The 5,002-nt window shown below is 40.7% G+C and overlaps 1 protein-coding gene across 1 annotated transcript in view; it reads left to right on the top strand.

Moving 5' to 3' along the window:
• The first annotated feature begins 1,280 nt into the window (after positions 1-1,280).
• LOC106742226 (5-hydroxytryptamine receptor 1-like) overlaps positions 1,281-5,002 on the top strand; it is a 32,703-nt gene continuing 28,981 nt past the window's right edge. The window contains exon 1 of the mRNA XM_014614971.1: positions 1,281-1,591. The gene's annotated coding sequence lies outside the window, so the exon portion shown is untranslated. The remainder of the gene's footprint in view (positions 1,592-5,002) is intronic.

The following is a 5,002-nucleotide window of genomic DNA, read 5'->3' as shown; positions in this document are numbered from 1 at the left end:
CGTCGGCCCCTTCTCTCAATTCTCTCAACTCTCCAACACTTGTTGCTGCGAATACTGACTAATATCGGTCGAAAAATCTGTCATACACGTGTCACCCTCGCGCAATGGAATTTATTGTATTTCCCGGTGTCACTTCAAGTGTTCGTTATCAGAAAGCAAAGATGTTCGTGCGCATTCACGTTGTTGAATATTTATATGTGGTTTTTTTTAATCTATACACACAGAGAAGAGTTTTTCTTGTTACACCTTCAACGCAAATTTCAAACAAAATTCCCTTCGGCTCATAGGATGAGGGGTGAGTTATCAATTTTCGCTAGACACACACACACACACACAGAGAGAAGCATATCCCGAATATACCTTCGGATTCCGATGAGAGAGATATCGATACTCGGATTGTTCTGAACATTCCGAGTAGTAATTCTTACACACATTAGGGCGTCACGACGATATATTGCACCATACGTCGGCAGGTTGGTTTTCCGGATAGGGCGAGTAATTTCGCGACGCGGCGCAAGCGCGCCGCGAGGTGGTTCCGGGTCAACGGCAAGAACCCCAGTCTAGTCGCACGACGAACGTTCAGCTGGCTTGGTGTTGCGTTGCGTTGCGTCGCGACGCTTCGCGAAATCGCGAGTGCCTACGCGAGTTTTTCTCTCTCCCCTCCCCCCTGTCTCTCTCTTTTTCTCTCTATCTTTCTCCGTGTCTCTCTCTCTCTCTCTCTCTCTCCTCCTCTTTCTCTCTTTTTTTTCTCCCCTTTTCTATTTGTCGATCCACCCCCTTCCCCGACGCGGTCGCCCTTTCGCGAAAGCATCGCCACCTCCGAAAACTCGGAGCAACACGCGGTTGCACGTCCTAGGTAGGAAACCCCCCGCGAAATTTTCACCGCACAGAGAAGGGTGATAAGACGTTGGGTATCATTGTGATCATACAGTGTTCAGGACTCAAAGGAGGGAGGGTGCGCAAGTCTGTCGTGAGAAGAAGAAGCGAGAAAGTTTGCGGTCGGGAGGAAACTTTCTCGAAAATCTTTCCCACTACAGTACGATTGATGAAAAGTCGTTCGATCACTGTATACATTAACACGGAAGTTAATAATTGCTTAATCTGAAAGCAATTGAATAAGAAGAATCAAGCGCGTAAGAAAAAAAAAACTGAAGATAAGAAAAAAAATTGGTGGGAAAGAGAAATTGTGGTATTGTATTTCAAGAGGAACAGACATCGATAGAAGAAGAAAAAAGAGGAGAAAAGGAAGAATAAGAAGTAGAAGAAGAGGACGAAGAAGAAGGAAAAGAAGGGAAAACGAAACAATTAAGGAAGAGGAGGAGAAAAAAAGTTGACGGACTCGTGCGAGATCGAGCATCAACATCGGCGAGACGCGTTTTAAAGTGCTGTGTAACTCTATTTGTCTGGTGATGCGTGATCGAACGACTTGCCTGCCCCGACCAACGGAGGCTGCTGTTACTTCTGCTACTCCCGGCGGTCCCATGAGTGAGCTGGTACGAAGAGGATTGTCGGCCGATCTTGATGGTGAGGTGATGGATCCTGGCTCCTTTGGTTTACCGTGAAAATTACATGCGACGGCGTAAGCCGATAGGTAAATCATTCTCCCTTTTATTCTCTCAATAAGCTTCGATCATTCTTGTAGAAAATTGTACTTTTTATACAGTAGGTAAAAATTAAAAGCACTCATACAGTCAGACGAACTAAATTGTAATTGAATGAAATTCGTGTCTATTTATATCGGAAAATCAACATTTATTACGTCTGTGTAATAACATAATAATATTTTCAATTTATTTCTTCTTTCATAAGTAAAAACAAACAAATGATTTAAATATACAACATATATAACTGTTATCTTATTTTTAAAGAACTTGTCCAAGTATTCTTTTCATGGAAGCTTTCTCTGACTTTTACACTTCGTTGTTNCCCCCCCCCCCTTTCTCTTTTTCCGCCGTCTGTTTTCGTTAGAACGGCGTTTTCTCCCTCCATTCTGCTTCAATGTACATAAAAACTTTTAAAATTAATCAATGATATTCACACATTGTCAAATATTAAAACTTTGTACTCTGGGAATGTAAACAATAGATGTATCTGTTTCTCTCTCTTCCTTTAACTAGGACTTTGCTCTTCAGTACTATTGTAACTATCACAATGTTATACCAGCATCTTTCACTACTCCTTTCTCAGCTCAGCATGTTCCATATGGAATTCGCTTTCTCTCTCCAGCATCGCCATTGTCTTTGAAGGTAGTTTGTACAGTTTCTTATCACATAACTGCGATTGAATTTTTTTATATAATGACTATTGCATTCTTACGGTATTTTTTAATCTCATATCTATATTTCGCTATAACGTTTTCATTCTCTACATTGTTCCGCAGTATTTTCCTTCCTACCTCTATTTCTCTGATATTTTACTTCAGTTCCCACTCACACTCGCGCGCGTGCACACACAGAGGTACATTTAAAAAATAGTCGGTAGTACACCTTGTTAAATTTAATTTATTGGGATTCCCCTCGTAATCATTAACAATCACGTCTTATTATTTTTTCCATTGCACACTTTTCGTCGACTTGCATAAACTTTGTCTCAAATGTATTTTCAGTGGCTTGTCTCTCATTAGAGACTTTGCCCTAGGACATTAATAAACGTTTCACTCGTTCGTTCATCCGCTCTTCCTTTCTCGCTCTCTATGTCTGTAATGGGAAACTCACACTTGGGCAAAGGGAGAGGATAAAAGCTCCGCGCACTCCGAGTGCAACGGCGGTGGCGAAGAGGAAATTGGTTCGTATCGACCTCGTAAGTCCCCGTTCTCTCTCTCTCTCTCTGTTCTCCTCCCTCTCTTTCCTTCTCAAATCGCATAATACGCGGCAGCGGTCGAAGCTCTGTACGCCGCCGGTACCTTAGGCCTACAGCCAAGTACGATCGTTATCTTGTCGAATAATTTCATATTTGATCAAAGTTTACACGAATATGATGCGCAAATATACAAGGAAAGCAGCCACGAGGCGATGCACTCACTTTCTCGATCCGACAGCCTTGTTGAACAAAAATATCATTTCGCCTGTGACCAAAGTAAAACATGTTGCACAATTACAAAATTCTTTTTCGAAATTTACCATTCACTTCCAAGTACTTAACATTCAAGATTAGTAGTACCTGATAAATCCTGCCTGACAACGTGCTTTAAATAAGCATGTACAATTTGACAGAGATCAAGTTTACTCGAATGTAAAAAAACACGTAATAATGTTACATCCTCGAAGATTCTAACTCGATCGATTGCAGCTCGAGGATGCGCATAATCGTACGTTGTTATATTTATATCCGGGTCAAAGGTTCATTACGACGCTCATTGAAGAACACGGAAATAATCGATTAAAACCTCTTTAATGTTTACTACTACGTAAAGTCGAGCCGTGAAGGAGTCGATAGAACCGTGACTCGGAAATACCGAGGATATTACTTCTGCGAAATTTTCTTCCCACTTTCTTTTCCTCGCAAAAGATCGTGTTACGATCGAGAATGGTTAATTGAAATATTGTCTATAAATGACACGATCGAGAGAAAAAAGAAGAAAACGCGAAAGTTCATTAGAAAAAATATGGGAGACTATTTTGAGGGAGCGTGATTATGCTCTCGCGATTACATTTATCAAAAATTGTTCTGCGCGAGAGAGTGATTTATTTTACGAGAAGTAGCAATTAGTCGTTTTTTCGTGCTCAGCGACAATCTCGTCAGCACGAAAGCCTCGAAACAAATGGAAATATCATGGTAATGTCATGGCACTATTAATTATCATTATACGTCAGGCTACATGCGCAGAGTAGCGCTCACCACTAACTCGTATCACTGAACTAACACTCTTCCATTTTAACATACGTGCTTTAAACTAACATAAGAATTTTTTTCACGGCGAGAACTTCTCTCCCCGCTATTGAAAAAGTCTCTAAAAATTGCACACGCCTGTAAATTTCACAAAACGATTCTCGTATTTGAATGTTTCGACGAAGTTGTTACGTGAATTATTCACCTGTTCGGTAAAAAGAAATATGCTAGATATAACGGTGATTTTGTGTGGAGAGAACAAGAGAGAAAGAGAGTGTGCATCCACCAACCTTCCCTGGGAGACTTTTACGAGATTAATAATATTTTATTAATGAGAAAGAGACAAGGAATTGGAACAGTCGGGGAAGACAGCGACGTGACGCTTTCGGATTTATCCGAAGTATTATCGCAGAAAACCTGAATGAAACCTACATTGTTTCATCGCGCAATCAAGTTTTTCGAACTTTCTAATAAACTGAAGAAACTTTATTCGACCCGGTAAATCCTTAATAAATCCCCGGGACTTTATCGCGAATACGATATCACTCGCTCGTTGCGTGCGATGGGATACGAAAAAAGTTGGGGAAAAATTACGGGAAAGAAGAAAGTTTTTACCATGGGTACACACGTTCGAAAATCTTGTCGGTACATTCTCAGAAGTCGCAGCGATTGTCGCGAGCCTTCTTCAAGAACTTTCTCCTACAACGTTTGGGAATATAGTGCAACAATAGCGAATTAGCGCCTAACCTTTATCAGGAAAAGTCGAGACACGTGTTCTCTTCATCTTTCTCAAGCGGTTAAATCATATAGTTGATGGGATACAGTTTTTCCATATTTTATTAAATCGAATAAATCGCTCCGATTTATGTTAGAAACGAAGAAAAAGCTATGCTCCTGTTTTATATAGAAAACAAGACACTGATCCGCCGTAATGTAACACTTTTGAACTTTTGGAATCGAATACTGTAATCTACAATAAAAGTACTGTGAAAATGAAAATCTCTATGAGCGCGCACTGACGGCGAGATTACACACATATATTTAACGATAACTTTGCATAGTGATATTCCGTTCTCTATCATCCGGCACGGATAAAAACGTGCGAGATAAAATCAGCTTATAACTTTTTCATTACAAAGAGTGACCACCCTTCTTCCCGCCCCCCCCCCCCCCC

Source organism: Dinoponera quadriceps, unplaced genomic scaffold, assembly GCF_001313825.1.
Source record: "Dinoponera quadriceps isolate SergipeBrazil2010 unplaced genomic scaffold, ASM131382v1 scaffold628, whole genome shotgun sequence".
NCBI lineage: Eukaryota > Metazoa > Arthropoda > Insecta > Hymenoptera > Formicidae > Dinoponera > Dinoponera quadriceps.
The sequence above is the reverse complement of the archived record's forward strand: the minus strand, read 5'-3'. Positions and strand labels throughout refer to the sequence as shown.